Here is an 18,245-nt window from a genome sequence, read left to right as displayed (position 1 = left end):
TTTAACACAAATTTATGCAGCCATTAAATTAGTGGTTGGTTTGGAAGGGAAGGGGGCTAAAGGGAACAAATAATTTCCCTATTAGGCCTGAGTGAGCGCATACAGTAAATTATTATTTGTTTGTTTGTTGTAAATAAAAAAAAAATTATGGCATTAAAATATAAATTGGAAGGAAAACCAGAAAAACAACTGTAATGAATGCTTCACAAAATGGGTCAGTTACATTTCAATACAAACATTAATTACAGTAAACTTAATTTTGAAATCAAAAGCTAAAATTAAGTAGAGCATAATTAAACAGGAGTGTATGAATGCAAAATATGATTACTTTGCAAACAAATACATATTTTAAATTTAACTGAAATGTAAAAGAAATTTATAAAAAACTAATTTTAAATACTGAAAATACTAGCAATTTTAAGTAAATTTTTGGGAATTTGTGACAAAAGGATATGTGATCAGCTGTGAATATAATAAATATTTTGAGGAATAAATTATTTCATTTTAAAGAGCACAGACATCTGCAAGTTGTGATAAAACAATATTTTAAAAAAGTATATATTTTGGGAAAAAAAAATTTAAATAAAGAGAAAAATTCAAAGGAATTTTTAAGAAAAATATGTTAAAATACTTGTAAGATAAATGTTCAGTCATTTTGAGCAGTTTTCGTGAATAATCGAAAAAAGGATATATGGCCAGCTTTGAGTGCAATAAAAATTTAGAAGAAAAAAATAATACATTTCAAAGAGCAAAGACAATCACAAATTGTGGTGAATTAAAAATTTAAGAAAATAAATTGTTTAAAAAAAATTAAGCAAAAAATTATTTTTTTAAACAAATTTTACATATAAATATCAAAAGTAATAAGCAAAAAGTATTTGAAAATTTATAAAACATTTGTTAGAGACACTTTTAAGCCATTTTGGGTAGTTTTCGTGAAATTTTTAAAAAAGGATATATGGCCAGCTTTGAATGTAGTAAATATTTAAAAGAAAAAAGTAATACATTTTAAAGAGCGAGGAAAACATTAAATTGTGGTAAATTAATAATTAAAAAAAAATAATTTTTAAGAAAAAATAATTTTTTAAACCCAAAAAAATTAATTTTACATATAAATATCAAAATTAATACGCAAAAATAAATATAAAAAAAAACTTTTTAGAGAAACTTTTAAGGCATTTTGGGTAGTTTTCGTGAAATTTTTAAAAAAGGATATATGGCCAGCTTTAACTGTAGTAAATATTTTAAAGAAAAAAGTAATACATTTTAAAGAGCGAGGACAACATTAAGTTGTGGTAAAACTAGAATTTAAAAAAAATTATTTTATAAAAAAATTTCAAGCAAAAAAAATATATTTTTTGGAAATCTAGAAAAAACTAATTTCACATTAAGAAAAAAGAACTCAAATAAACACATTAAAGTTCTTTTCAGTAATTTTCTCGAATTTATGAAAAAAGGATATATGGCCACTTTTGAATCTATGAAATATTTTGAAGAAAACTTAATCATATTTTAAAGAGAGAAGAAAACTTTAAGTTATGGTGAAATTTAAATTAAAAAAAATTAACTTTTAAATTTTAATCTGGAGAAAACACATTTTACATATTAAATCTAAATGAAATTTAGGCATTTGGATAGTTTTAAGTGATTTTCTTGAATTTATGAAAAAGGATATATGGCCAGCTTTGCAACTGATAAACGTTTCGAAGAAAGTTTTGTGTTATTTTAAAGAGCGCAAAAGATTTTATATTGTGGTAAAATTAAAATTTGAAAAACTAAATTAAAAAAAAAAAAATTCTTTGTCAAATTTATTTATTGGAAAAAATTTTGTTCAATTTTTTTTTTTAAATTTAGAAAACACTAATTTTTCACATCAGAAATACATTAAATAAATACTTTTGTGTTCGTTTGAGTGATTCTCTGTGATTTGTAAAAAAAGGATATATGGCCAGCTTTGAATCTATCAAATTTTTAGAAGAAATTTTTTTGCTTTTCAACACAGCAAATAATACTTTAAATTGTGATAGAAGAAAAATTAATAAAAATTTGTTTTTTACCTAAAAAAAAGGTACAAATTTTAAAAAATCTTTAAAAAAGAATATATAAAAAAACATTCTATGAACACTTTTAAGTAATTTAGAATACTTTTCTAAAATTAATGGAAAAAAATTATTTGGCCAGCTGTAAACTCTGTCCTTGAATTTATATTTCCCCTCAATTTTACTAATTGATTTTCTGAATTTTATATTCTGTTAAAAAAGCTACTTTTAAATAAATTTTCAAACACTTAAAAAGAAAACGTTTTCAATTATAGTTTAAAAAGAAAAAAACTCGAGAGTATAATAAATTAATGAATATTTTCAATTAACTTCATTTACCATAAAAAGCTCTTTGTGTAATTTGTGTGAGTTAATGTTTTCAATAAGAACTACCTACATACATATAAAAACAAATATAAAAATATACATTTTTTATCTTGAACATCATACAATAATTATAATTTCTTGTTTTTTAATTTCTTTCTTTATTTTTCACTTACAACATTATTATATAACAGCAAAAAAGGCATTTATAAACTCTATCACACACACACACACACAATAACATTTAATCGCTTAAAAAGGTAAACAATTTTTACTCAACAAAGACACTTAAAATTCATAAAACAAACTTATAAACCAACATACAAACGGACACATACAAACAAACACTACATACATACTTGTATTTTACTCTCACTAGAGATACCAATACACATACAACAATTACTATAATATTTTTCTATAAAACAAAAACAGTGGCTGCAAATGGAAAAGGAAACAAGTTTCATATGTTTTCTTGGAATTATGAAAAAGGATATATGAACAGCTTTAAAACAAAAGAACAGATTGTAGAAAAAATAGCTGTAATATAAAGATTAAAGTACACTACATGTTGTCAATAAATAATATTTTAAAAATTATTATTTTTTTACAAATTTGAACAGAAAAATAAAATGAAATTCTTAGAAACCAAATATTGAATATGACAAATACAAATAGAACTTCTAAAGTAACTTTAGGCAGTTTTCTTGAAATTATGAAAAAAGGATATATGGCCAGCTTTGAATGTAAGCAATATTTTAAAGAACCTAAAACACTATTTAAAAGAGGTAGAAATACTACAAGTTGTGGTAAAATAAAATTTTGAAATTTTTAATTTATAACAAAAATTTTAAGCAACATGAAAAAACTATAAAAGAAATTTTTTAAAAATAATATTTATAAGAAATGAAATTACTTTTTAGGGTGACTCTTAAGCAATTTTTTAACAATTGTTTGACATTATTTAAAAAGGATATAAGGTCCTCTTGGAAATTAAGAGATTAAGAGAAAACTACAAGTTGTGGTATAATAAAAATTACAAAATTTAGTTTGTGTAAAAAAAATATTTAAACAGAAAGTATACAAATTAAAAAAAATCCTAAGAAAAACATTAACGAATATTAGAAATACTTGTTACGTAAACTTTTCACCAATTCTGAGCATTTTCTCAAATTTATGAAAAAAGGATATATGGCCAGCTTGGAAACTAAGAAATATTTTGAAGAAAACTGTATTTTATTTTAAATAGCTAAGAAAACTTTAACTTGTGGCAAAACTAAAATTTGAAAAAATAAAATTTTGATGAATAATTTAAGCAAAGAAAAATGTATATTTTTTAAATTTGGAAAAATAGTATTGTTTTCATAATAAAAATTCATTAAATTAAAGAATTTTAGTATTTTTGAGCCTTTATCTGAATTTTTTAAAAAAGGATATATAATGAGCTCTAAATCTAAGAAATATTTGGTAATAAATTTTAAAGAGCTAGGAATTCTTTTAGTTGTGATAAAACAAATATTAGAAAAATCTTATTTTTAAAAAAAAAAAATTATGCAAAGTAAAATTCTAAGCTTCTAAATCAGAAAAATACTTATTTTAAATGATAAAAGTACGTATTAAAATATTTAAGAAATTTTCAGAGATTTTCTAAAATTTATGAAAAAAGGATATATGGCCAGCTTGGATTCTAAGAAATATTTTGAAGAAAATTTTATTTTATTTTAAAGAAAGAAAAAGACTTTAAATTGTGGTAAAACTAAAATTAAAAAAAAATAATTTTTAAATAAAAATTTAAGCAAAGACAAATTTTAATTTTTTAAAACTGTAAATAATTTTACATAATAAAAATACTTAAAATGAATACATTTGATTACTTTTCAGTGATTTTCTGGAATTTATGAAAAAAGGATATATGGCCAGCTCGGATTCTAAAAATTATTTTGAAGAAAAAAGTTATTAATTTTAAAGAGCGAAGAATCTTTTAAGTTGTGGCAAAACTAAAAATTGAAAATTATTATTATTTTTTTTTTGAATTTTTAAGCAAGGAATAATTAAATTGCTGCTATACCTTGAAGCAAACAATTTTACATACCAAAAGTAAATATAATAAACACATTCGGGTACTTTTAAATGATTTTCTGGAATTTTTGAAAAAAGGATATATGGCCAGCTTAGAATATAACAAATATTTTTAAGAAAAAACTTAATTGGGTTAAAGTTTAAAGAAGACTTTAAATTGTGGTAAAATAATATTTCCAAAAATTCTTGTTTCTATGAAAAAAATTAACAAAAAAAACATTGCCATCATATTAAGCGACTTATTAATGCTTTTTTGGTAAAATTTTTATTTTAGTCTCCATTATTTTATACTTTACTGTTCATAAAATTCACTTACATTCACTCAAACTCTGAACAAAACTCAAAATAAAAAACATTATGAAATACAATGTGCTGGTTATTAAAATGAAAATGTAAACATAAAAAACCTCAAATGAAAAATATACACATTCACATACACACACAAACAACAACTCTTACAAAATAAAGAGAATATACAAAATAATAAAAAAAAAATATTATAAAAACTGTTGCCTACTTTGCGGTCGTTTATAAGAGCATCAACAACAATAAGTGCAAAATGTTGAAGTTAACAAAGTGGAGACCAGTACTCTACCTACTAAAATATATAAAAACATACACACATGTATATATCTATATGTAGCTAAATATGTGTGTGTGTGTGAACAAAAAAAAATACAACCCAGCTATCATAACATAACAAAGGCTGGCAAAAATATGAAAGGATTTTTATATCCTGCTGCTGCAAAACGTAGAAACACAAGCCAACAATTGCACAATATTGTTGCTTGTTTGTTTTGTTGTTATGGCCGTTGTTGCCATTTTTGTTGTTTTGTTTAATTTCATATCAAAAAGAGAATTTTTAATTGGGCATATGTGTAATAATAATAAAAAGCACACAGCCACAACCAACAGCAACAAATTATGTAGAGAGTTGCTATTGTAGGGTACTCCATACCCAAGTATGAGTGTAAACAAAAGTGTTGGGGTAAGTCTTTTTTGCTGTTGTTGTTTTTGCTTTTAGAAAAAGGTCAAATTATAAAATATTTATTGCTAAAAACACTTTTAGTAGGCCTTAAAGGCAGACGACACTGCTTCAAAAAAAGCACAACGTTTAGTAGATTTCAACACCTTTTTCATTCCCCAGACACACTAACACTTGTTTCAGTCTTTGGGTAGCTTTTTCAAGAGACTTTGTTGGATTTTAAAAAGATTTTTTTTGCTGCCTGTTTTTTTTTCAGGCAGCATTTCAAAGATGTGAAAGATACTTGCTGTTGTTGATGACAACACTTAGTTACTCACTAAATATACTTGAAATGTTGCTTGTTGTACTACTGCTGTTGCTGCTTCTTGAGCTGTTTATTACAACCAGGTGTTTTATTTTGATGTTTCTTTCTGGTTTTCTTGTCTAGTTCATTGAAAACTTGCCAGTTGTTGTCTTCATTTTGCCCTTAGTGACTTAAATGTTGGTTGTAAATTGTTGTGAGTTGAATTTTATGTCTTTTTATGTAATTAACAACACGAGAGTATGAGAAATTTATGCTGGAGATTAGATTGTATAAGCAAACGGCTATTAGGAACAATTTCAAAAGACACAAATGTGGCACAATAAAAATAAAAAAGACAGAAGTAAAACAGCTTAAAATTTCACTAAATTTTCCTTGTTTTTTTAAATAAATTTCCAAATAATTTTTTTTTTCAAAAACAAAAATTTTGCAAATTTTATTTTATCACAACTTGTAGAATTTTTCTTTATTTAAAACTTAAAACAGTTTTCTTCAAAATTTTAATTAGTTTGCGAGCTGTTCACATATCCTTTTTTAGTAAATTCAATAAAATTACTCAAAATGACTTAAAAGTTTTTCTAAGACATAATTCTGATATAAAAAAGTTAATTTCAAGATGTTAAATTTTTTTCAGTTTTTTTTTCCAAAATTTTTTTTTAATAATTTTCTTTTATCACAACTTGTAGAATTTTTCGCTTTTTAAAATAGGAAAAATATTTCTTCCAAATATTAATTAGTTTGCAAGCTGGCCTCATATCCTTTTTCCGAAAATTCACTAAAATCATTCAAAACGGCTTAAAAGTGTTTCTAAAACGTATTTCATAATACGCAAAAGGTTTTTCGATGATTTTCAATATTCAAAATTTTTTTGGTACATCTTTTATTTTTTTTTTCAAAGACATAAATTTTACAAATTTTCTTTTGTCAAAACTTGTAGATTTTTTCGCTTTTTAAAACTGGAAACAGTTTTCTACAAAATTTGTATTAGTTTGCAAGCTGGCCTCATATCCTTTTTCCGTAAATTCAATCAATCTACTCTAAATGGCTCAAAAGTTTCTCTGAATGGTATTTTATGGTATAAAATCAATCTAATAAAATTTTAAAAAAAAAACTAAAATTTTTAAAATTTTCTTTTAACACAACTTGTAGAATTTTTCGCTTTTTAAAATAGGAAAAATTGATTTTCAAAATTTGAATTAGTTTGCAAGCTGGCCTCATATCCTTTTTTCGAAAATTCAAGAAAATCACTCAAAATGCCTCAAAAGTTTCTTTAAATAGTATTTTATGTTATAAAATCAGGTTTTTGAATTTTTTTTTTAATAATTTTATTTTCATTTGCAAATTTTTTATAAAACAAATATTTAAAAATTTTTCTTTTATAACAACTTATAGTTTCCTTCGCTATTTTAAATAGAAGAGTTTTTTCTTGAAAATTTTTGTTATTTTCACAGCTGGCCATGTATCCTTTTTTCATAAATTCAAAGAAATCGCTAGAAAGCAGCCAAATATTTCATTACTTGAATTTTCAATATTTTAAACAGTTTTTTGATGAATTTATTGAAATTTTGTATGGTATTTTTTTTATAAAAAACTAGAAATTTTCAAAATTTCTTTTAAAGCAATTTTTACCTTCATTGTTCTTTAAAATTACCAAACATTTTCTTCAACAATTTGAAAAGTTTCAAAGCTGGCCATATATCCTTTTTTGATAAATACAATAAAACTACTTAGAATTGATGATAGTTTTTTTCCAAAACTGTTTTTTTTTGAAGAAATCGTGCATGTATTTTTGTTTTTCTTTTATCACAACTTGTAGTCTTATTTAGTCTTTAAAATGGCATAAAGTTTTCTTCAAAATATTTATTGTATTCAAAGTTTTTCATATATCCTTTTTTCATAACTTCAAGAATAGTATTCAAAATAGCTTTGAAGTCTTTATTGAAAGTTTATTCAAAAAATAAAATAGCTTTTTAAAGATTTTTAATATAACGTTTTTTTTATATGTATAACGTTTTTTTTTCTTAAAAAACCACAATTTTTAAAATATTCCTTTTTCACAATTTATAGTTTTGTTTGCTCTTTAAAATGACAGAAATTTGTTTTCGAAAATTTTATTAGTTTCCCAGCTGGCCATATATCCTTTTTTCATAAATTCCAGACCATCACTCAAAAGTATGCAAATGTTTTCATCAAATGTAATCGTTATTCGCAAAATTAGTTTTTTGCCGGATTATAGAATACATTTTTTTTTTCGCATAAAATTTTTTTAAAAATAAATTTTTTTCTAATTTAAGTTATACCACAACTTAAAGTCGCCTTCGCTCTTTAAAATGTATTTTTTTTTTCTTGGAAATATTTGTTAGATTTAAAGCTGGCTATATATCCTTTTTTTATAAATTCCAAAATATCTCTTGAATGTTTTAAATTTATGTATTTTTTTCTTTGCTTAAAATTTGTAAAGGTAGAAGATTTAGAATTAAGTTTTACCATAACTTTAAGTCTTTTCGCTCTTTACTATACATATAATTTATTTCCCTTCAAATATTTCATAGGTTCAAAGCCGTTTGATATATTTTGAAAATTTGCTTTAAAGAATTCCCTTAAAAATGTTTTTTTTTAAACCTTAGTCCTACTGTACTGATATTGTCAACAATTTACCACTAAGCTGCTTAAAAACTGTAAATTTCTTTATAATACCGACTACAATTACATAAACCTTAGCAATTCCCCTAAACACTTAAATAAAACCCCTTACACTTACACACTACACAGAAAACATAAATCATCAACATTTATAAAAATGTTATATAGTAGTGCCTCTTCTTTAACGCGTATGTACTAAATATGCAGGAATATGAAACACAGAACTAAACAACATCTTAATCACCCTTGATGTTCGTCATCAACATCATCTTTATGGCAGTAGAAATTTTTCGAAAAAAAACACATTTTTTCCCTGGCAGTTTTAACTTGACTTTATGACTACTTGTTTATCTCTACTCTTTTAGGTTCGAATAATTCTTTTTTTTTTCATTTGCTTGCTTGCAATGCTGTGTTGTCACTGCCTGCCTGGCTGGCTGTTCTTGTGTTTTTATAATTATTTGATTTGTAGCCGTCTTTAGCATTTGTTTTTTTTTTCATTCTGTGTCATCTTTTTCATCTACCATTTTGACGTTTTCATTTGGTTTCTAATGTTCGTTTCAGTTGTTTGCCTTAAAAACAGACCCAAACATGTCTAATCGCATAAAATGCTACAGGAAATGATACGATAATGAATGGTTGACAGAAATGTTGTGACAGTTAGAGGGGGTGCATTGCCAAAGTAGAGAGTCTAGTTGATGGTTTGTCAGAAATAGAGAGAGACAGAGTTTGTGTGATGTTGTTGAGATTATTTTGTAATGACTTTTGTTGCGTTGTAGCTGGTTTTTTCTATGTATTGCTGTTGTTACTGTTTGTTGATTGCAAAAATGAAATTAAGCGTAAATTTAGTTTGTTTATTTGCTTTATTTTTTGTTCATGAGATAATTAGCATAAAGGGAAAACTGGCAAAATGAAAAGATAAGAGGAAATTAAGGAAGGAAAATAAAAAATAAAAAAAAAATGGTAACAAAATTAAACTAGGGACAAAATTTAAATACATAATCACATAGAAAATGTAATAAAGGTGTCGTTTTTAAGTAAATTTATAAAAAAATGATTTATGTTAAAGCATAATAACATAACTAAGACTAGCTTTAATTTATAAAAAAAAAATATTTTAAAATTTTCTTATTTAATTTAATTAAATTGAACCTGGGACCTTCGTCTTTCTTTTATGTAAGTAGAATAATATTTTGTTTAATTTCGGTTTTTATTGGATTTTTTATATATTAACATTTAATATTTTTAATTAATTTTTTAAAAAATCACTCAAAATTAATATTACTCATACGCTTAGTAGGCTATAAATACAAAAATTGTTATATCTCTTAAAGTACTGAATATTTATAAATGAAATTTGGGGGAATGTTAGCAAACATGGTACTTAGTTTTGAGATAAAATTTTCTAACCTAAATTGTTTCAGCGACCCTCGTAATTTAAGATAATGTTAAAGAATATCAGGATTTTAAATTGTTTCAAGTAACTAACTTCAATAAATATCATTACTAACGTTTTTTACAAAATTTTTGACAGAATTTACCTTAAACGACCCTCGTATATTAAGTTTAGTTTAAGAAAATGGGGTTTAAGTTAAAATTTTCTACAATATTGGAAATTTAACTTGATAATTATTAAAATTAAAAAAATGGTAACAATATTAAATAAAATAAAAGATTCGTGTTAATACAGAATAACGTTAATACTATATTTAAAGTAAAATAATTTATAAAAAAAAATATTTTAAAATTTTCTTATTTAATTTTAATAAATTGAATTTTGGTACTTTTGATTTCCTTTACATAAGTAGAATATTATTTTGTTGAATTTCGGTTTTTATTGGATTTTTTTAATAGTAACATTTAATATTTTTAATTAATTTTTTAAAAAAATAACTCAAAATTAATATTACTCATACGCTTAGTAGGCCATATTTATTTAAATAGCTATATCTCTTAAAGTGCTGAATATTTATAAATGAAATTTGGGGGCATGATAGAAAACATTATACTTAGTTCTGAGGTATAATTTTCTAACCTAAATTGCTTCAGCGACCCTCGTTATTTACGTTAATGTTTAAGAATATCAAGAGTTTAAGTTATTTCAAGTAACTAACTTTAATGAATATTATTTCTAATGTTTTTTACCAAATTATTGAAAGAATTTTAAATTAACAGGAAATAGCAACATTACTAAAAAATTAAATAAATAAAATTATACTGTTGATGTTCCACTAACCGATTTTCATTTTCAAATAAATCTTAACTTTCCTAAAGTTCGGTTATGTTAGATTTTTAAAATTTGTAAGTTTAAAATTTTAATTGATTTTTAAAAAATTTTATTTTTATTAAATAATCTCGTATATTCAATTTTACATTTACCAATAGTATTGTGTAATTTCGGTTTTAGTTCGTTTAATTAAATAATTACTTTAAATATTTTTAATTAATTTTTAAACAAAATTACTCAAAATTAATATTAATCATACGTCTGGTGGACATTTTTAAAGAAAATTTGCAATAGCTCCAAAACAAGTGAATATATTTCAACCAAATTTGAGAGAATAATAGGAAATATAGTAGGGAATTACTGAGTAGAATTACTAAATAATCACTCGTATATTATGGTTACACAGTGGCTGTTTCATAATATTTAAAAAATTTCTTTCTTAAACTAGAAACTAATGAATTTCATTTTAAATTTTATCTTTATTATTTTCAATGTTTAGAAGAAAAAAAATACGCTTGAAAACTTGTGGACATTTGCGTTGACAAGTTTTGTTTCTAAGATACCACGAGAAGAAAAAAAGAAAAACAAACAAGTGACAAACTTTTTCCCACAAACAGTTATCATGCTTATTTGTTTATTTGTTGGTAATTTTCAATGTAGTAGTATATAGCTGCTCCCGTATTAGTTTCCACCAAAAAAACAATTGTCAAATGTTGTTTCTCTCGTAACGAAAGGGTCGTCTCTCTATATAACAACAACTAATGTCTTGTAAATGTTAGATCTTTTGTTTTTGTTGCCAATTTTTGCCTAAAAACTTAAAAGTTTCTTGTTAACAGTGATGAGCATCATTAAGTTTAACGTATTGTATTGTTGTTGCCTGCATGAGGTTTTACAAATAGTCGCTTGTTTTGCAAAAAAAAAAATCAAGTTTTTTTCCAGCAAAAGGTTTTGCTGGTTTCTTATTTGCTCGCTTGTATTGCCCACAAAATGTTCTTAAGTTTTCCGTTTCAATTCTCAACTTGATGTTGGTTTTCCACAATGGTTTTTATATTTAGTTTCTTCTTGTAGTATTTGTTTTTTGGGGAAAACCAAAATAGCATAAGATAAATATTGAAAACCTAAAAAGTTTTTCAGCTGATAATTTTTCAACATCAAACTATTTTGGGGTGATGATGGTGGTGGTGATGACAATGAGTGGTAATGAGGTTAAGTAAAATGGCTGGCAGACAAGGAAAATTTTTATATAAAATTGTTAATGTTTTGGTGTACTTTGACATTAAATCTTTAATAAATAATAAGGAATTTAATTTATTGGTTTAAAAGGATTTTTCGGAGGATAACTAAAAATTTTCAAATTAATTTTTTTTTTTTATTCCTAAAATAAAAATTTTTAGTTTTCAATAAAGCTGTCATCTGTACTATTTTCCTTTAAATATTAGTATTGTGGAATTTCGGTTTTTGTTTGTTTTTTGAAATAATGACGTTTAATATTACAAATTTATTTTTTAAAAAATTACTACAAATTAATATTAATCATACGTCTGGTGGACATTTAAAAGAAAATTTTTAATAGCTTCTAAACTACTGAATGTATTTCAACCAAATTTGACGGCATAATAGGGAATAACGCAGTGAGTAACAAAACAATGATTCGTATTTTATAGTTATTAATAGTATTATTTTATTGTCTAAAATCTCAATATTTCTTAATGTCCAAAATTAAAATTGTTAAGTTTGTAGGGGATAGTCTTATGTTAGATTTTTCATTAACCAATAGTATTGTGTAATTTCGGTTTTAGTTTGTTTTATCAAATAATCATGCTTAATAATTTTAATTAATTTCTAAAAAATACTCCAAATTAATGTTAGTCATACGTCTGGTGGACATTAAAAAGAAAATTACCAATAGCTGCAAAACAACTTATTACTCATTCCCTATCATCCACTAAAATTTGGTTGAAAAATACTTTGTTGTTTTGAAGCTATTGCAAAATTTCTTTAAAATGACCACCAGACGTATGATTAATATTAATATGGGGTAGTATTTTTAAAAATTAATTAAAAATATTAAACGTAGTTTTTTTTAAAAGCAAACTAAAACCGAAATTGCACAATACTAATATTTAATGAAAAATATTTCAGATAGCTGGCCTCTTGAATTATAAAAATTTTTATTTTAGAAATAAAAAAATATTTAATTATTGAGAAATTTTAAAATTTTAATTAAGATTTTTATATTTGAAAAAAATGTATTATTATAAGAAATAAAACAAATTCTATTTATATTTCTGTGATTTATTGTTTAACGTAAACATTTGTCACTTGATTTATTTGAATTTATCATTAAATTTTAGCTCCTTATTGTAATGCAGTCATTTTTGTTTGTTGCAATTTAACTTCTGAACTTCTTTTTGGAATATGACACCATGTTTTTTTTGTTGCCAGTTATTCGCAGTGATACTTAATTGCCTTGTTAAATTTAAATAGTGTTTGTCATGGTTTTTTTGCAGTTAAGTGTTGGTCATAAATTATTTATAAAATACAAAAATATATATAAAAACAAGCAGTAACAATCATTAAAAGAATATAATTTTATAGAGACAAAAAACCAAACCGAAACTGACACCAATACCTGTTCAGAGACACACACAAATATCTAGACAGAAAACACCTACTACTGCTACGATTTTCCAAAAATCCTTTTTTTGCTTGAAACAACACAAAAACACCATGGAAATCATTTATTTTGTGTCTGCATGTATGTATTATTGCTGTATGTGTTAATTTGTATATGTAAATGTCTGTTTGAGGGTGTGTATACGAATAAAAGTCAAATGTTGACTAATTAATTTTACACCGCTTATTTTGGTCGCTGTTTTGTGTTGTTCAATTGAGTGCGAGTGTCTGTGTCATTGACTGTATTTTATTTCCCTGTCGCTGGCATTAAGCGCTTCTCATTATTTTGTTGCCCCAATATGTTGTGTATAAAGTTGTTATTGTTAAGCCTAACAACTTCTTTAAGTTTAGCAAACAATATAAATTAAAAAGTAACAATCACACACACAAAGTCTGTGTGTGCTTACATGAATGTATAGTAGGTATATTTATATACAATATGTCGCTTTTTGTGTGGGTTTTGTATGTATATGAGTTGTCTGTTTTACCTTTGCCAGACATTAATTTCAATCAATGTTGTGTTAAACCAAAAAACTGACACTCACACTCTATTGGTTGACATCAACACACACACCTCTTCAAAAATAGCTTTATTTTTAACTTTAGGAAGTTAAAATTATAAATATTAAAGACTTGGAAAATACAAAAGCCTATTAAAATTATTTCGCCTAAAAGTAGGCAGCTATTTTAAATGACACTATTCTATATAATAGAATCTCCTTCGAATAGAGTCCATAAGGAGACACTATTCTTTATTTTTAATAATTTTTGACTTTTTTTTTAAAATAATTTGGACTAAATATAATTAATCTTGAATTTTTTCTACAATTTTTGCTAATATCGTAAATTTTTAATAAATTTTTTTTTCATAATTTTTCATTTATTTTAAAGAGTTCTAGATTTAATATCAGCATTTAAGCTTTTATCGTGAACTTTTTGTTAATATCGTATTTTTTTTAATATCGTAAATTTTCAGAAGTCAAAATTTTGGGTAATTTTTATGATTTTCCACATATTTTAAAGGATTTTGCACTAAATATTGTTTATTTTAAAATTTTTGGTGAAATTTTTGGTAATATCGTTAATTGTTTCTAATATCGTAAATTTTTAGAAAACTATTTTTTCATAATTTTAATAATTTTTAATTTCTTGTATGTAATTTTTTCACATAAATATCATTATTTTAAATTTATTTAGTGAAATTTTAGCTAATATCGTATTTTTTAAGATCGTAAATTTTCGGAAGTTAAATTTTGGCTAATTTTTATGATTTTTCCTTTTTTTTTTAAAGATAATTTTTCATTTATTTTAAAGAGTTCTAGATTTAATATCAGCATTTAAGCTTTTTTCGTGAAATTTTTGTTAATATCGTAAATTTTCAGAAGTCAAAATTTTGGATAATTTTTATGATTTTCCACATATTTTAAAGGATTTTGCACTAAATATTGTTTATTTTAAAATTGTTGGTGAATTTTTTTGCTAATATCGTTTATTGTTTCTAATATCGTAAATTTTTAGAAAACTATTTTTTCATAATTTTAATAATTTTTAATTTCTTGTATGTAATTTTTTTACATAAATATCATTATTTGAAATTTGTTTAGTGAAATTTTTACTAATATCGTATTTTTTTTAATATCGTAAATTTTCGGAAGTTAAATTTTGGCTAATTTTAATGATTTTTCCTTTTTTTAAAGGATTTTCACTAAATATTTGGATTTTTGAAAAATCTTATGACATTTTTGCTAATATCGTAACTTTTTTCAAATATCGTAAATTTTTAGGAAATTTTTTTTTATCATTTTCATAATTTTTCATTTATAGTAAGGAATTTTACACTTAACATCAGTATTTTAAATGGTTTTGGTGAAAACTTTGCTAATATCGTAATTTTTTTTAATATCGTAAGTTTCCAGGAGTAAAGTTTTTGGGTAATTTTTTATGATTTTCCACTTCTTTTACTGGTAAATCCATCCACAAAATATTTTTATTTAAAAAAATCTTTCAATCGTATTTACGATATTAAATTTTTAGCAAATACCAAGATTATAACAAGAAAATAATAAAAAATAAAAAAAAAATCTTCAAAAAATTTACGATATTATATTTTTGTTTGCGTTATTACAAAAAAATTATGAACTTAGCTTATTTTGATAAAAAAAAGAAGATTAAAATTTACTGAAATCAATAAAAAATTTACGACATTGGATGAATCTAGAAAAGACAAGTCACTATTCTACAGAATACAGAGTCCTATAGAATATAGTTTTATACAATTTAATACTTTAATACATTACATTTTCTAAACTTTGTGTTGCCTGCTCATCATTTGATTAACAGCCAACTTACACATCATACGTACTAATCTTAACTTTTAATAAAAGTTAAAATTATAAATTTCTTACTCTACTTCAACATTTGTTCTAACACTCTGCTTCATCTAACAGCCATACACTCTAGATTGAACAAATCAACATTTATCTTCTGTGTGTGTGTGTGTGTTTATATTTTATTCCTTATTTTTCATTTAGATTTTAATGTCCATTTACCATGGGGTGGCAATACAAATACATACTCGTTAACTTCTCTAGCCATTCAGACTTACTCCTCCATTCGCATACAGCTTTACAACTTTGGCTCTAGGAAAGCATAAATACAGCAGACAAACAAACAAAACAAAAAAAGTGATCAAAACTTCACACCATTATGCAGAAGGAAATGGTAATACTTTGGCGTTAACAAATCAACAGCAATTATTTATTCGTCATATGCCACAAGGGCCATTCGTACTTGATAATGGTCATTCAGAGTGTAGATGAGAAAGCGGTAGAGACGGAGACTGGATGACTGACGGACAGCAAATACAAACAAATATACACACATATAGAGATTTTATAACTACATGGACTACAGTGATGTCTACACACAAAGAGAAATAGAGACACTTAACTTAGCACACATACAGTGAAGGAAGATATTTGCCAACTACTCTCTACACATGTATTTTGAATATAGGGTATTTTAAAAAGAGATGCATTACAGGTTTCTATAGAAAATTGTCTGTCCCAAAGCAGACAGGTTTCTATAGAAAATTGTCTGTCCCAAAGCAGACAGGTTTCTATAGAAAATTGTCTGTCCCAAAGCAGACAGTTTTCTATAGGAAATTGTCTGTCCCAAAGCAGACAGTTTTCTATAGGAAATTGTCTGTCCCAAAGCAGACAGTTTTCTATAGGAAATTGTCTGTCCCAAAGCAGACAGTTTTCTATAGGAAATTGTCTGTCCCAAAGCAGACAGTTTTCTATAGAAAATTGTCTGTCCCAAAGCAGACAGTTTTCTATAGAAAATTGTCTGTCCCAAAGCAGACAGTTTTCTATAGAAAATTGTCTGTCCCAAAGCAGACAGTTTTCTATAGAAAATTGTCTGTCCCAAAGCAGACAGTTTTCTATAGAAAATTGTCTGTCCCAAAGCAGACAGTTTTCTATAGAAAATTGTCTGTCCCAAAGCAGACAGTTTTCTATAGAAAATTGTCTGTCCCAAAGCAGACAGTTTTCTATAGAAAATTGTCTGTCCCAAAGCAGACAGTTTTCTATAGAAAATTGTCTGTCCCAAAGCAGACAGTTTTCTATAGAAAATTGTCTGTCCCAAAGCAGACAGTTTTCTATAGAAAATTGTCTGTCCCAAAGCAGACAGTTTTCTATAGAAAATTGTCTGTCCCAAAGCAGACAGTTTTCTATAGAAAATTGTCTGTCCCAAAGCAGACAGTTTTCTATAGAAAATTGTCTGTCCCAAAGCAGACAGTTTTCTATAGAAAATTGTCTGTCCCAAAGCAGACAGTTTTCTATAGAAAATTGTCTGTCCCAAAGCAGACAGTTTTCTATAGAAAATTGTCTGTCCCAAAGCAGACAGTTTTCTATAGAAAATTGTCTGTCCCAAAGCAGACAGTTTTCTATAGAAAATTGCCTGTCCCAAAGCAGACAGTCTGTCTTTAAATATTTCCTTTTTCACAGCACCCTGTTAGACATACTTAGACAGACATATTCCATTAACCAAAAAAAAAAACGAAAAATCCTGGTTGTTTTTTTTGTCATTTGCAAAATTTCATTCCATTTCGCCGTATTGCATAAACTGTGATCCTTTTTCAGCGATTTCTTTGCAATGTACTCAGCCATACAACTAGTTTATCTGACTGTCTGTCGGCCCGTTCATCAGACTGTCATGCAGTCATTCGCTGACACACACACACCAACCAACACAAATACACATTCGCATTTAGTCACTCATTCAGTCAGTCTCAAAGCATTTTGATGTTGATGAAGTTGCTGTCACCTCGGTGATAAGTTTAGTTCATTGATTTTTCACACTTAAAGGGAAATGAAGTGCATACAATTAAATGAGTTTATTTTTTAATCAAAACGAGTACACCAACAAATGCAAGGACTAAGTAAATAGAGTAAAAACAAATAAACAAACAAGCAACAAAACTAAATAAAAATCAAAATTTGCTGAAAGCGAAATAAATTTAAAACTTTTTTTTGCAAAATATTGTTTTCTTTTTACAATAATTTTTAGTTTTGTTTCAACTAAAACGTTTTTAAAAAATAATTTTTTTTCTTTGAATTAAAATTATTGTTGCTCTCAACTGCCTATCAAGTTGTTCAACGCCTTAGCTGTTGGTTGTTGTTACAGTTGTTTTGGCTATTTACAGTTGACATTTGCTTTTTAACATTTTGTCACTTGACTTTTCACATAAATATCACACTCACATCCAAACACACACACACACAGTGCAATTTGTAGTCCTCGATTGTTGTAAGTTGTAATGTGTTATTTGGGCCCTTGGCTGTTGCCTTCACTGTAGTGTCATTCCATTTGGGACAAATTTAAAATGTTGCTGTCAATTGGCTGTTAAGAGTGTTTGTGAGTAAAGGTAAAGTACATGCTTCAATTGAAAGGCAATGTTGTGGCAAATTACCT

The sequence above is a fragment of the Calliphora vicina genome, chromosome 3 (assembly GCF_958450345.1).
Source record: "Calliphora vicina chromosome 3, idCalVici1.1, whole genome shotgun sequence".
NCBI lineage: Eukaryota > Metazoa > Arthropoda > Insecta > Diptera > Calliphoridae > Calliphora > Calliphora vicina.
This window is presented reverse-complemented; position numbering follows the sequence as displayed.